The sequence below is a fragment of the Phoca vitulina genome, unplaced genomic scaffold (assembly GCF_004348235.1).
Source record: "Phoca vitulina isolate PV1807 unplaced genomic scaffold, GSC_HSeal_1.0 scaffold40, whole genome shotgun sequence".
In the NCBI taxonomy this organism is placed as follows: Eukaryota; Metazoa; Chordata; class Mammalia; order Carnivora; family Phocidae; genus Phoca; species Phoca vitulina.
Window position 1 is genome coordinate 11641830 of NW_022589743.1, and position 14579 is coordinate 11656408.

A 14579-nucleotide genomic window follows, 5' to 3' on the forward strand; every position below is an offset into this window, starting at 1 on the left:
GATCATGACCTGAGCCGAAGGCAGACGCTTAACGACTGAGCCACCCAGGTGTCCCTAATCAACTGGTTTTAAACTATATTAGGAAAAATAGAAAAGAGATGGTGGTGCAAGAGAGCTAAATCCTCCTTTACTTTTTTTTAAAGTAAGCTCTACACCCAATGTGGGGCTTGAATTCATGACCCTGCAATCAAGAATCGCATGCTCCACTGACTGAGCCACTCAGGCACCCCACTATTTGAGTTTTTAAATCAAGTGTGTGTTACTTTGAAAGAAAATTTAAAAGTGTGTTGCGAAATATCTGTACTTTGGGTCTCTCATCATTTAGTTTTAAATAAAGTGCCAAAAATAGTACTCACGTGACTACATTTAATTATTTACACTTAGAAGCCTACTGAGAGATTGTATTTTTATATACCAGGCCCCTGGAGATACTTTAACCTGGTCAGACTGTAAAGGTCAGGAAGGACTGGAAATACAGGTGCACAAGGATTTGTTCTAGGAAGAAGCAGTGAAAACTGCATCTATAAGACAGGTGAACATGAGCTTGGAGGTCAAGTTAGATCTGGGAACTAGGAAGAACCAGAACATACCATACTCTGAAATTGAAACATAATCAGCAGAATAAAAAGGTTAACAGTTGTCTGCAGACACATCCAGTTGCCAGCAATACCTTCTCAAAGACATAACTAAGAGGCTTTTAAAAATACCCAGATCTGGGTCGCCTGGGTGGCTCAGTCGTTAAGCGTCTGCCTTCGGCTCAGGTCATGATCCCAGGGTCCTGGGATCGAGCCCCGCATCGGGCTCCCTACTCAGTGGGAAGCCTGCTTCTTCCTCTCCCACTCCCCCTGCTTGTGTTCCCTCTCTCGCGGTGTCTCTCTCTGTCAAATGAATAAATAAAATCTTTAAAAAAAAAAAAAAATACCCAGATCTGGGTCGCCTGGGTGGCTCAGTCGGTTAAGCAGCTGCCTTCGGCTCAGGTCATGATCCCAGGGTCCTGGGATCGAGTCCCGCATCGGGCTCCTTGCTCAGCAGGGAGCCTGCTTCTCCCTCTGCCTGCAGCTCCCCCTGCTTGTACTCTCGCTCACTCTCTCTCGCCCACGCTCTAACAAATAAATAAATAAAATCTTAAAAAAAAAAAAATACCCAGATCTGGGGTGGCTGACTGGCTCAGTTGGTGGAGCATGTGACACTTGATCTTGGGGTTGTGAGGTTGAGCCCCATGCTGGGTGTAAAGATTACGTAAAAAAAATAAAAATCTTTAAAAAAAAAAACCAAAAAACCCAGGGGCATCCGGCTTTTTGCTCAGCGGGGAGCCTGCTTCTCCCTCTCCCTGACGCGCCCCCTGCTTGTGCTCTCTCTCTCTGTCAGATAAATAAATAAAATCTTAAAAAAATACCCAGATCCAATCCAGGTGTTGTGTCCTATAATAAAAGACAGCTGAAATTATTCTACTTAACTGTTAACTGTCTCAGGTAGAAAGGATTAACAGAAGAGGGTGGTCTCCTAAACAGGGCTCAAAAGTCCCAAATGGCTGCCTGGCAGATGAAAAGAGCTATTTAAGGGGCGCCTGGGTGGCTCAGTCATTAGGCAGCTGCCTTAGGATCAGGTCATGATCCCAGGGTCCTGGGATCGAGGCCCGCATCGGGCTCCCTGCTCAGCAGGAGGCCTGCTTCTCCCTCTCCCACTCCCCCTGCTTGTGTTTGCTCTCTCGCTGTCTCTCTCTCTCCATCAAAATAAATAAATAAAATGTTAAAAAAAATAGCTCCTTAAGAGGGTAATATATCCTGGTTATTTTAACAGCCTCAAGAGTCCAGAATTCAAACTGACCTAGAGAAGAACAAACCAGCCAGAAATAAACCTTAATCCTCTTTTCTCACAAGAGATAAAATCGGGGGGTGCCTGGGTGGCTCAGGCGTTAAGCGTCTGCTTTCGGCTCGGGTCATGATCCCAGCGTCCTGGGATCGAGCCCCACATCGGGCTCCCTGCTCTGCGGGAAGCCTGCTTCTCCCTCTCCCACTCCCCCTGCTTGTGTTCCCTCTCTCGCTGTGTCTCTCTCTGTCAAATAAATAAATAAAATCTTTAAAAAAAAAAAGATAAAATCGGGAGAAACAATAAAGTTAGCATTCCGATGCCACCAATTAGGTGATACAGGTTTACTTGCTTGACAAAAATACAGAATAACAAAAAATGCAGAATAACAGTATATTATTTAGCAATAAAAAGGAACAAAATAATAATAAATGTATCAGTATGAATGAAGCTCAAAAACATGACATGAAAGAAGTCAGACACAACACTCTTTATGGTTCCATTTTATTTTTTTATTTTTTTTTAAAGATTTTATTTATTTGAGAGAGAGAATGAGAGAGCGAGCGAGCATGAGAGGGGGTAGGGTCAGAGGGAGAAGCAAACTCCCCGCTGAGCAGGGAGCCCCATGCGGGACTCGATCCTGGGACTCCAGAATCATGACCTGAGCCGAAGGCAGTTGCTTAACCAACTAAGCCACCCAGGCATCCTACGGTTCCATTTTATATGAAATTTCTAGACAAGGCAAATCAATAAGAGAAAGATCCATTGTTGCCTATGGCTAGGGTTGGGGCATGGCAACTGGGCACAGGAGAATTTGGGGGGGGGGGTCATAAAAATGTGCTAAAACTGGATTGTGGTAATGGTTGCACAACTGTATAAAATACTAATCATTAAGCCAAATAATGACTGAATGTTATGTGTATATTATACTTCAATAAAGCGGTTAAAAATGTCGAGAAAAAGAGCTGTTATCTTTAGAGATACATACTGAAATCATCATGGCTGAAATACTATATATGGGATTTACTTCAAAACAGGTTTGGGGGGACGCCTGGGTGGCTCAGTTGGTTAAGCGGCTGCCTTCGGCCGGGGTCATGATCCCAGGGTCCTGGGATCAAGTCCTGCATTGGACTCCTTGCTCAGCAGGGAGCCTGCTTCTCCCTCTCTCTCCCTCTCCTTGTGCTCTCTCTGTCAAATAAATAAAATCTTAAAAAAAAAACAAAACAGGTTTGGGGGTTTAGGATGTGGAGGTATAGATGAAACAAGATTGCTTTTGAGTTGATCACTGCTGAAGCTTGGTGTGGCTAAATGGGAGAATACTATATTAATCTATTTTAGTTTACATTAGAAGTTTTTCATAATAAAAAAACAAGTTTTTCATAATATAAAGGAGACCATCCCTTCCCTCATGATTTTGAGTACCTGAGATGTTGATACCCTGGCCTCCCCATCTGTGAATAAGAATGGATGGAGAGGAGGAACAGGAGGTACAGCGTCCTGGATTCTATATTTAATAGGTGAAAAAAGAACTGAAGGTACAGATCAGATTTAGGGGTCCTATTTTTCTCCTTTCTTCTCATATCACACATTCAATCCACAGTCTTTACCGTTTTTCTTAAAAAATAATAAGAATCTGACCACTTCTCACCATCTCCAGTGCTACCACTTTGGTACAAGCCATTCTCATCTTATGCCTAGAAGAGTGCAGTAACCTAAGTGATCTCCCTTCTTCCAGTCTATTAACACAGTAGCCAAGTATCCTGCTAAAGCCTAAATCCAATCATGTCACTCTTCTGCTCAAAAAACTAATCTAACATAACTCTGAGAAAACAGAAGAGAAGGAAACATTTTCCACCGTCCCAATTGACACCAAGGATCTTCAGTGGTGCACCCAAGGGAAAGAGCCAACTTATTTTATGAACCAGCATTACTCTGATACCTAAACCAGATGAAGACCATGTAAGAAAAGTACAGACTATTATCCATCATGGACATAGATACAAAATTACTTTAGTTCCTTTAAAATTGCAAACCAAATCCAGCAATAAAGGAAAAGGGTAAAATATCATGTGGGGCTTATCCCGGGAATACAAAATTGGTTTAACATTAGAAAATCAAGCCATATAATTCATCATATCCACAGATTAAGAAGTAGTTGCAGAAAAAGTTAACAAAATTCAGCACCCATTTATGATTTTTAAAAAATGTATCAAGGTATCAGTTTGATAAACGGTATCTATGAAAATCTACAGCTAATATACTTCATGGTAAAAGTATCTTTCTTCCAGATAAAGAACAAAACAAGAATGACTACTTTAGCCACTTTTATTCAACACTGTACTGGAGGTTCTTAGCTAGAGCTTACGGCAAGGAAAACAAAAACTCTTGGTTTGGAAAGAAAGAAGGAAAAATGTTTTTATTCACATATGACAGCAGTTTATGTAGAAAATCCTAAAGCATTTACCCCCCCCCCAAATACTAAAACTCATATGAAATTTAGCAAAGTCACAGGATACAAGATTAATACATAAAAATCAATTGTATTTCGGGGCGCCTGGGTGTTTCAGTTGTTAAGCGTCTGCCTTTGGCTCAGGTCACGATCCCAGGGTCCTGGGATGGAGCCCCACATCGGGCTCCCTGCTCCGCGGGAAGCCAGCTTCTCCCTCTCCCACTCCCCCTGCTTGTGTTCCCTCTCTCACTGTGTCTCTCTGTGTCAAATAAATAAAATCTTAAAAATAAATAAATAAGTAAACTTAACAATATAGTTTATATTTTAAAAAATCAATTGTATTTCTTTTTTATTAAAGATTTTATTTATTTATTTGAGACAGAGAGCACAAGTGGGGGAGAGGGAGAAGCAGGCTCCCTGCCGAGCAAGGAGTCCAATACAGGGCTTGATCCCAGGACCCTGGAACCATGACCCAGGCCGAAGGCAGACGCTTAACTGACTGGGCCACCCAGGCACCCCAAAAATCAATTGTATTTCTGTGTACCAGCAACAAAACACTTAGAAAATGAAAATTTTAAGTCAAAGAAAGACAAATCCCACATGATTTCACTTATATGTAGAATCTATAATAAAACAATATTTAGATTCACCAATACAGAGAACAAATTGATGGTTGGTTGTCAGAGGGGAGGGGGGCAAGGTATGTAATGGAAGAAGGGGATTAAGAAGTACAAACTTCCAGCTATAAAATAAATAAGTCATGGGGATGTAATGTACAGTATGGGGAATTTGGTCAATAATCTATTAATTTTGTAAGGTGATAGATGGTAACTTCACTTATTGTGGTGACTTTTCCACAATGTATACAAATGTCCAATCACTATGTTGTACACCTGAAACTAATCTAATATTTTATGTCAATTATACTTGACTAAGTAAAAGAAAATGAAATTTCAAAATACTATTTACAAGTGGCAAATACTTCACATTTTCCTACCACTCAAATTTCTTCCTGTATTTTCTTCTATCACTCTAGTCTACAATAGCATTTTTTTTCCAAAGATTTTATTTATTTATTTGACAGAGAGAGAGAGCATGAGCAGCAGGGAGAAACAAGGCGAGAGGGAGAAACAGGCTCCCCGCCGAGCAGGGAGCCCGACATGGGGCTCGATCCCAGGACCCTGAGATGATGACCTGAGCCAAAGGCAGATGCTTAACCGACTGAGCCACCCAGGCGCCCCATAGTCTACAATATTATTAACAAATTACTTCTTTTTATGACTGGAAGGGGCAAAATCCTAACATTTTCTTTTAAAACCCCAAAGCCTTGCTAATATCCTTATCCTTCCAAGTGAGGAGCTAACAAGTAATAAAGAGATGTGATTTAAAATTATCAAGGTGGGGCGCCTGGGTGGCTCAGTCGGTTAAGCCTCTGACTCTTGGTTTCGGCTCAGGTCATAATCTTGGTTTAGGGTAATGGGATGGAACCCTGCGCTCAGCAGGGAGTCTGCCTGAGTTTTGCTCCCCCTGCCCTCCCCCCACTGGTGCGCATATGCACGCGCTCGCGCTTTCTCTCAAATAAATAAATCTTTAAATAAAATAAAATAACCAAGGGAACCGACTGAAGAACAGAAAATTGTTCCATAAATAAAAGGACAGAGGGCGCCTGGGTGGCTCGGTTAGGCGACTGCCTTTGGCTCAGGTCATGATCCTGGAGTCGCGGAACGGAGTCCCACATCCAGCTCCCTGCTCAGCAGGGAGTCTGCTTCTCCCTCTGACCCCCCCCCCCCCGTCTCATGTGCTCTCTCTCTCATTCTCGCTCTCTCAAATAAATAAATAAAATCTTTAAAAAAATAAAAAAATAAAAGGATAGAGGAAGGAATGTACTGGGGTAGGGAATATCAGCCAAACCCTCAGTATAAACACCAGCACAAACATTATTTATTGAGGCAACTACGATGAAACAGCTAAACAAGTTTTACAAGTAGTACTCTGGGGGTCGCCTTGCTGGCTCAGTAGGTAGAGCATGCCAGTCTTGATCTGGGGTTGTTGAGTTCAAGCCCCATGTTAGGCCTAGAGTTTACTTTAAAAAAAGAAAGAAAAAAAAAGTAGTGCTCTGGGGAAAGGAATGGGGCAGGGTGAGAAAGAGTGGATGTTACTTTAATAAAATTATTTGGGGGTAAAAAATCAAGGTCTAGGAGAAAACATAAAACATTTTCACTAGGAGAGATTGTACTGTAGTCCGGTTCCTCATTTTCGGGAAAATCTAACGATACAGCTCATGAGACATACCTGAAAAGAAACCCCTCTGAAATTTTAACTACTCAGTTAAGTGTAAGTGGTAAGTAATAAACAGACGCAGATAGCCTAAGGTGGTGCGCAGTGAGCCCTCTAGTGGTCGGCAGAAGAGTACACTCCATTGGGCTAAACAACTGGTACCAAGCGAACAGCCACGCAAGCAATAATGGCCGCACACATCGTTATACTTCCGTAGATAATAGAATGATTACAGAAAGCCATATTGATGAACTAAAAGCCAGGCAGTAATGAGAATCACTATCTTTCTAAAATGCAAGTTACCAGTGGAGAATGCAAAAGTGCCCCTCTACCAAAAATCACAGTCCAGTTTTCCGAATTTGAAATCACTAAGATCAGCACACCTACGGTTCAGTACATAACGTAAACAAACCAACAACTCATTTACATACTCAACCCCCCTTTAACCACACTGCTCCATAGTTATCAACTTACTTAAGCCGAGCGTCTACTGACGCACAATCCTAAAATCGTTACCAAAATTTAAAAAAAAAAAAAAAACAACCGATAATAAAAAACCTAAAATACACTTATTCTTTCCTTTAAACAACACAAATCAGGGGAAAGCGCGAACGCAGTCCCCCACTACCACAAATTATGCAGTCGAGTTTCCCACATTTGGGGAAATCGCAGGGGTCAGCACATCCGGAGTGCAATGGATAAGCCTCGCCCTGGGAAAACCACCTTCGTGATCATGGTATCTCCCCTGCCAGGTAAGTATGAGCCAAAAGAGTTGTCTGGCACCTCACCCTCAGATTCAAGTCATTCTAAAGATAGGATCACTTTTCTCATGCATTCTATCAACCCAGTTTCTTCTGAAATAGAGAGTCTCCAAGTTATAGTTACTATGCAGCAATATTTTGTATATCTGGATATTAAACAAAATCTAGGAAATATATGCCCAGTGTAAGCACGACCAGCAGTCACTGCGCTTATCTACATATTCCACACCCCTTTTGCGCATCCTATTCCCTAGCTACTCGTGCTGTTCGAATGAAATTTAAAGGGAAAGACACTACAGATTTAAAGATAAACGACATAAATTAGTTCCTTCTTTTAAGGTGTGGGAGCTAATGATGTCACTGATGTCTGGCGCAGTTCAGCAAGCCACGTAATTGAAAGATCAAGTCTAAAAATGGCAAAACTACATAGGAAAATCCAGTCCGTGTTTTGCTAAAAATAGGTTGTTCAAGGCTTCAAGCACAAGTTCAAAATATGCTCTCTTTCAAATATACAGCAAGTCGGAGCACCTGGGTGGCTCAGTCGTTAAGCGTCTGCCTTCGGCTCAGGTCATGATCCCAGGGTCCTGGGATGGAGCCCCGCATCGGGCTCTCTGCTCAGCAGGAAGCCTGCTTCTCCCTCTCCCGCTCCCCCTGCTTGTGTTCCCTCTCTCGCTGTCTCTCTCTCTCTCTCTCTCTCTGTCAAATAAATAAATAAAATCTTAAAATATATATATATATATATATACAGCAAATCATCACCCTTACTTGAAAAAGCTGTTGTATAAACACTAGTTCTAATTCGGAGGCAACCTACCTAGGGAAAAGCTCACGCAGCGCCCCCTTCCTACACAGACGTTTGGGGAAGTCCCAGGGGTTTGCAGAGCTGGAGTGTGACGATGGTCCACACAACTGGAAACTGCCACGCTGACCAGAATGTCTCCCTTCCCAGGCATCAATAAATTGTGTTTCTAAGTATCCTGAACCCCGCCCCTCCCCCCGTGCCAACTCCCCTGTATTCTATACTACAAGCCGTCATCCATTTCTTTTTCATGGGTGTCTCTGAAATCCAGAACAAGACTACTGGAGACTCCATCCTACAAGAAACTGCCCAGCCCTCCTTGACTCATATTAGACTCTTCAGAAAGAGCAAATCCAGTATCAGGCAATGGTTATTAATTCCAATATTCCATACCCACATATAATTATTACTAGTCTTAACCCTATCCTTTCTTCACTGTAAATTAAAGTTGGAGTTTCCAAGTTCCAACTGTTCTTCAGTTGTGTCTCCAAGATCACACCAGAATCACCTTATTTCTCAAATCTTCTTATTTTACAGGACTCCTCTGGCATTCTCTGCCAAAACAATTAGCCAGAGGTTCATATCTTTTTTTTTCAGAGTTTTATATCTTTAAAATAATGCTGTTTTTAAAAATCTTATTAAAGAACAGACGAAGAGAGATGGAGAGAAAAAATACTGGGGCAGAGTGGGGAGGAGATTCTTGTGATGTGAGCTGCAACTACTCCTCAAATCTGACCTTTTGACAGCAACCAGTTTGATTTTTATAGATTTTTCTCCCCAAAGAACTACTATATAATATATATGTATATATGTATATATATCCATACACACACATAAACATATATATGTATATATGGTCTAATCTATACACAAAATATCTATTTTATTTGTGAAATTGAAGTTAAGATACCTTGAAATCTGGCAGGAACCACTCATATAAGGGGAAAAGGTGCTGTCTATGAACTAGACTACTGTTACCACCAAACAACTCTTTTGTTTTTTTTTAAATACGGAACTTTTTTTTTTTAAAGATTTTTATTTATTTATTTGACAGAGAGAGAGACAGTGAGAGAGGCAACACAAGCAGGGAGAGTAGGAGAGGGAGAAGCAGGTTTCCCCTGGAGCAGGGAGGCCGATGTGGGGCTTGATCCCAGGACGCTGGGATCATGACCTGAGCTGAAGGCAGAAGCTTAACGACTGAGCCACACAGGCGCCCCAGTTTTGTTTTGTTTTGTTTTCTTTTGTTTTTAAGATTTTATTTCTTTATTTGACAGAGACACAGCAAGAGAGGGAACACAAGCAGGGGGAGTGGGAGAGGAAGAAGGCTTCCCGCTGAGCATGGGAGCCCGATGCGGGGCTCAATTCCAGGACCTTGGGATCATGACCTGAGCCAAAGGCAGATGCTTAAAGACTGAGCCACCCAGGTGCCCCCTCATTCTTTAATAATTAAAAAAAAATACTTTTCATAAGGTGCTTGTATTCCCTTTCAATGAGTGTAATAGCTGAATATTTTAATTTTCACATGAGTACTAGTGGTTTTTATTTTTTTAAAGATTTTCTTTATTTTTTTTGAGAGAGAGAGAGAGAGAGCACAAGTGGTGGGGAGGGGTAGAGGGAGAGGGAGAAGCAGACTCCCCGCTGAGCAGGGAGCCCTATGCAGGACTCTATCCCAAGATCCTGGGATCATGATCCAAGCGGAAGGCAGACGCTTAACCAACTGAGCCACCAAGGCACCCCTAGGTGTCCTTTTTTTTTTTTTAAATATTTATTTATTTGTATTTCTTTATTTGACAGAGAAAGACACAGCGAGTGAGGGAACACAAGCAGGGGGAGTGGGAGAGGGAGAAGCAGGCTTCCCGCAGAGCAGAGAGCCTGATGCGGGGCTCCATCCCAGGACCCTGGGATCATGACCTGAGCTGAAGGCAGATGCTTAACAACTGAGCCACCCAGGCGCCCCACCACCAGCAACTCTTAAATTCAAACTGCCATTCTCAGATTTGTGACTACTAGTGCTTTCTTTCTTTCTTTTTAAATTTATTTATTAGAGAAAGAGCATGAGAGAGATCACAAGCAGCGGGGAGGGGTAGAGGGAGAAGCAGGCTCCCCACTGAGCAAGGGGCCAGATGTGATGTGGGACTAGATCCCAGGATCCTAGGATCATGACCTGAGCCGAACGCAGACGCTTAACCAGTTGAGCCACCCAGGTGCCCCTAGCAGTGCTTTCTTAAGCCAGAAACACATAGCTCTTAAACCACCCGTACTCTTCACAAAGCTAGTTCCAATATTTCACAAGAACTTCATTGTTATTGGTCTACTTATCAAAACATCCATCTGAGACAGTCTGCCTTAAGGCAAAAAGGTGACCTTCCCTCACTTTCTTGTAGCCCGAGGTTAAGAAAGACAGTAGTGCTATAATCCTCACAGGAGCCCTGCAAACCGTAGTATCCTCTGAGGAGAGCCACATTTCTCTGATTGGAAAAATACAAGGAAATACATGTGTTTGTTAAATAATAACATAAGTTAACACAGAAAAAGTGAAGAAGCTTTTTAGTACGTCTTACTATTGCCAAAACCAGACAATGTAACCTCACAGATTAATCCCATGAACAAAAATGCAAATTATAACATCTTTATGAACTGGATCTAGTAGGATATTAAAATAACATACACAATAACTAAATAGGTTTTATGTACCTAAGTACATAAAAGTATATGATAGAAGTAGCATATCATATAGGTGGGGACAAAGACTGATTAACTCATAAAGAGTGCATAGAAAATTGGCTCACCACTGAAAGAAGGAAAATATTACTTCCTCCTACTTTACCTTAAAAAAAAACAGGTTAAAATATCCAAATTAAATCATAAACCATATGTAGAAAAAAACCCAGGTAATTATGTTTATAATTTTGACAAAAAGTCTTTTTTTTTCTTATTTATTTATGTAAGTAATCTCTACACCCAATATGGGGCTCAAACTCATGACCTTGGGATTGAGAGTTACATGCTCTTCCAACTGAGCCAGCCAGGCACTCCAAAGAAAATACTTTCTAAGCATGCTACCAAAGTCAGAACTAAATACAAACTTTGACTACATTTGCATACAACAAACATCAACAAAGTAGAAAACCTCAAAGTTTAAATACAAATGACAGAGTGGGAAGACATTTGCAATATACAGATTAGGCAGATAGCCTGTATAATACAATATGCATATCAGAGAGGATAGGCAGCATATGGAATAAAAGTATGGGTTTTATGTCAAAGCTGAACAGAATACTTGGCCTATACTAAGCACAACTAAATATTAGTTGTTGTTTCTGATAATTAAAAAAACACAGACCTGTTACAAATACATATTTTATTTTATTTTTTCAAGATTTCATGTATTTGACAGAGAGAGAACACAAGCAGGGGGAGCAGCAGAGGGAGAGGGAGAAGCAGGCTTTCCGCAGAGCAGGGAGCCTGACATGGGACTCGATCCCAGGACTCTGGGATCATGACCTCAGCCAAAGGCAGATGCTTAACCAACTGAGCCACCCAGGTGCCCCTAAAGTACCTCAGTTATAAAGTGGGAAAGAATGTACAGATGTTCATAGCACCATTATTCACAATAGCCAAGAGGTGGAAGCAACCCAAGTGTCTATCCACAGATGAATGGATAAACAAAATGTGGTACATACATACAATTGATTATTATTCAGACTTAAAAAGGGAGGAAACTGACACATGCCACAACATGGATAAACCTTCAGGACATTATGTTAAGTGAAATAAACCAGTCACAAAAAGACAAATACTACATGATTCCACTTCTGTAAGGTATCAAGAGTAGTCAAACAGAAAAACAGAAAGTAGAAAGGTGGTTGCCAGTGGCTGAGGGAAGGGGAAATGAGGAGTTGCTGTTTAATGGGTATAGTTTCAGGTTTGCAAGATAAAAGAGTTCTGGAGATCAGTTGCACAACATTGTGAAGATAATTAACACTATTGAACTGTATACTTAAAAAAATTTCATGTTATGTGTATTTTACCATTTTTACAAATTAAAAGTGAGCAAAGGATATGAGATAATTACAATAAGGTACATTTGCCCAATGAAACTATATGAAAAAAATTTTAACCTCTCTAGTAATAAAGGATAATAACCAGTTAAAATCAATTATACCTCAATAACAAAGGGGAAAAAAAAAACATTTAAAGACTCCGAAGGCCAGTGTTGGAGTGGAGGTGGGAAAACCAGCCCTCACATGCTGTTAGTAGGAGTACAAGTGGTACAAACATTTGGCAGTATGATCAAAATGAAAATGTGTATACTCTCTGACCCAGGAATTCTACTTCCAGAAATGTATTGAGAGAGAGAGAAAATGCTATTTCATCAGAGAAAAAAAAAAAGTGGAAATAATTCAACTATACAGTCATAAGCCAGATTAGAAAGATGGGCTTCAGGACAGAACGTATGCAACCACTAAGTTTAATTTTCAAATAATTTGTAATTACATGGAAGAAAGCTTCTGACAAAATATTAAGTGAAAAACAAAAGATATACAAATTTCTTCACAATTTGACCACAATAGGTAAGATAAATATATGAACTTATAGAAAGATTAAAATAAACCAAAATGTTAACATTATTATCTGTAAATTAAATAGAAAATTTATGAACCAGTTTTATTTCCTTCTTTATATTTTCTATATTTTGTTTTCTACAACTATATACTTCCTACAAGTTTATATTTTTTACCATATTTAAAGTACAAAATAGAAAAATATAGGGAGAGAGGTGCAGGTCAATCATCTATTCTTTTAACAAATATTTACTGAGCACCTACTAAACCCATACACTGGGCTAGGGGCTCTAAAAAAACAACAGGGAGTAAAATCCACATGATCCTGCTATACTGAAGTTTTCCATCTAGTCAGGGAGACATATGTTACGTAAATAATCACACAGAGGCATTTGGTGCTGTGAGAGCCTTAAAAGGGAGACTTGAGTCTTACTAAGAAATTTGGTCTGTAAAGAACAAAATAGGAAGTGACACGAGCTGAAATATAAAACTGTACTGTAGAAAGAACATTCTGGCTGTAGCATGGGAGAACAGACTAGAGGGGAGAAGAGAAGATGCAGAGAGACCAGCTAAAAGCATAGAGTACCTACAAGCAAAATGGTAGGAGCTTGGCCTAGAGGAGGAGGCATGAACAGAATCAAGATATGTTAAAGAGAAAATTGGTAGGATCTGTGTATGCATTGAACATGGGGAGTGAAAAGGGAAGGTGTTGAGAATGATTCCTAGGTTTCTAGTCTGTGCACATGGAAGGATGGATATTCAATTCATGGAGGCAGGGAATACAGGAAGAAGACAAGGTTTTGGGAGTGGGCTGAAGAAAATAATGAGTTAGGTTTAAAATATATTTTTAAAATATTTTATTTATTTATTTGAGTGGGGTGCAGAGGGAGAAGCAGACTTCCCACTGAGCAGGGAGACTGATGCGGGCTTAGGATCATGACCTGGGCCGAAGGCACATGCTTAACTGACTGAGCCACCCAGGTGACCTTAAGTTAGGTTTGAGATAGGCTGAGTTGGAGGGGCACTTGAGTGGCTCAGTTGGTTAAACATTTGCTTTCAGCTCAGGTCATGATCCCAGGGTCCTGGAATCGAGCTCCACCTCCCTGCTCATCCGGTAGTCTGTTTCTCCTTCTCCCTCTGCCCCTCCCCCACACTCATGTGCTCTCTCTCAAATAAATAAATAAAATCTTAAAAAAAAAAAGATAGGCTGAGTTGGAGACCTTTGCACTGTCCAGTACGCAATCAGATACTTGCATCTGGAGGTGAGAGAACAGGGCAGGGCTAGAAATACAAATTTAAGAATCGGGGTGCCTGGGTGGCTCAGTCTGTTAAATGTCTGACTTCCGCGGAGGTCGTAATCTCTCATGATCTCAGGGTCCTGGGATCACGCCCTTCCTTGGGCTCTGCTTTTAATGGGGAGTCTGCTTGTCCCTCTCCCTCTCCTTCTGCCCCTCTCCCCGCTCGTGCTTTCTCTCTCTCTTAAATAAAATCTTTCTTAAAAATTAAGAAAAAAAAAGAATCACTGGCATATAGTCACTGAACTGTGAATGAGATAGCAGAGAGAGCGAGAGAATGAGAGAACAAGAGAAGAGAGAACAGAATAGTCAGCAAAAGGTCAGCTATGGGGTCTTAAAAGAACTGTAACATTTCAGGGCCAGGTTCTGGAAGATGAGCTTCCTAGGGAGACAGAAAAGCCAGATGGATATGAAGGAAATCAGGAGTGTGGTGGCATCACAGAAATGAGATTTCAAGAGTTTGTGGACAACAAATAAATACTGAGCTCCTACTATGTATAAGGCTTTGTACAACTGATATTGATACTCCAAATATTTGTGTTTGAGGCTTTAAGTTTTATCATAACCACCTTTAAAGCTAAGCCTTGATTCAAAGTTTTTTCTTAGTCGAAACAGCACTCATTT

The 14579-nt window shown here is 40.8% G+C and overlaps 1 non-coding gene across 1 annotated transcript; it reads right to left on the minus strand.

Moving 5' to 3' along the window:
* Positions 1-7131: 7131 nt before the first annotated feature.
* Positions 7132-7295, minus strand: LOC116647750. Its single transcript, XR_004302362.1, has one exon. It is a non-coding gene; the product is annotated as a U1 spliceosomal RNA (small nuclear RNA).
* Between the last annotated feature and the right edge of the window lie 7284 nt (positions 7296-14579).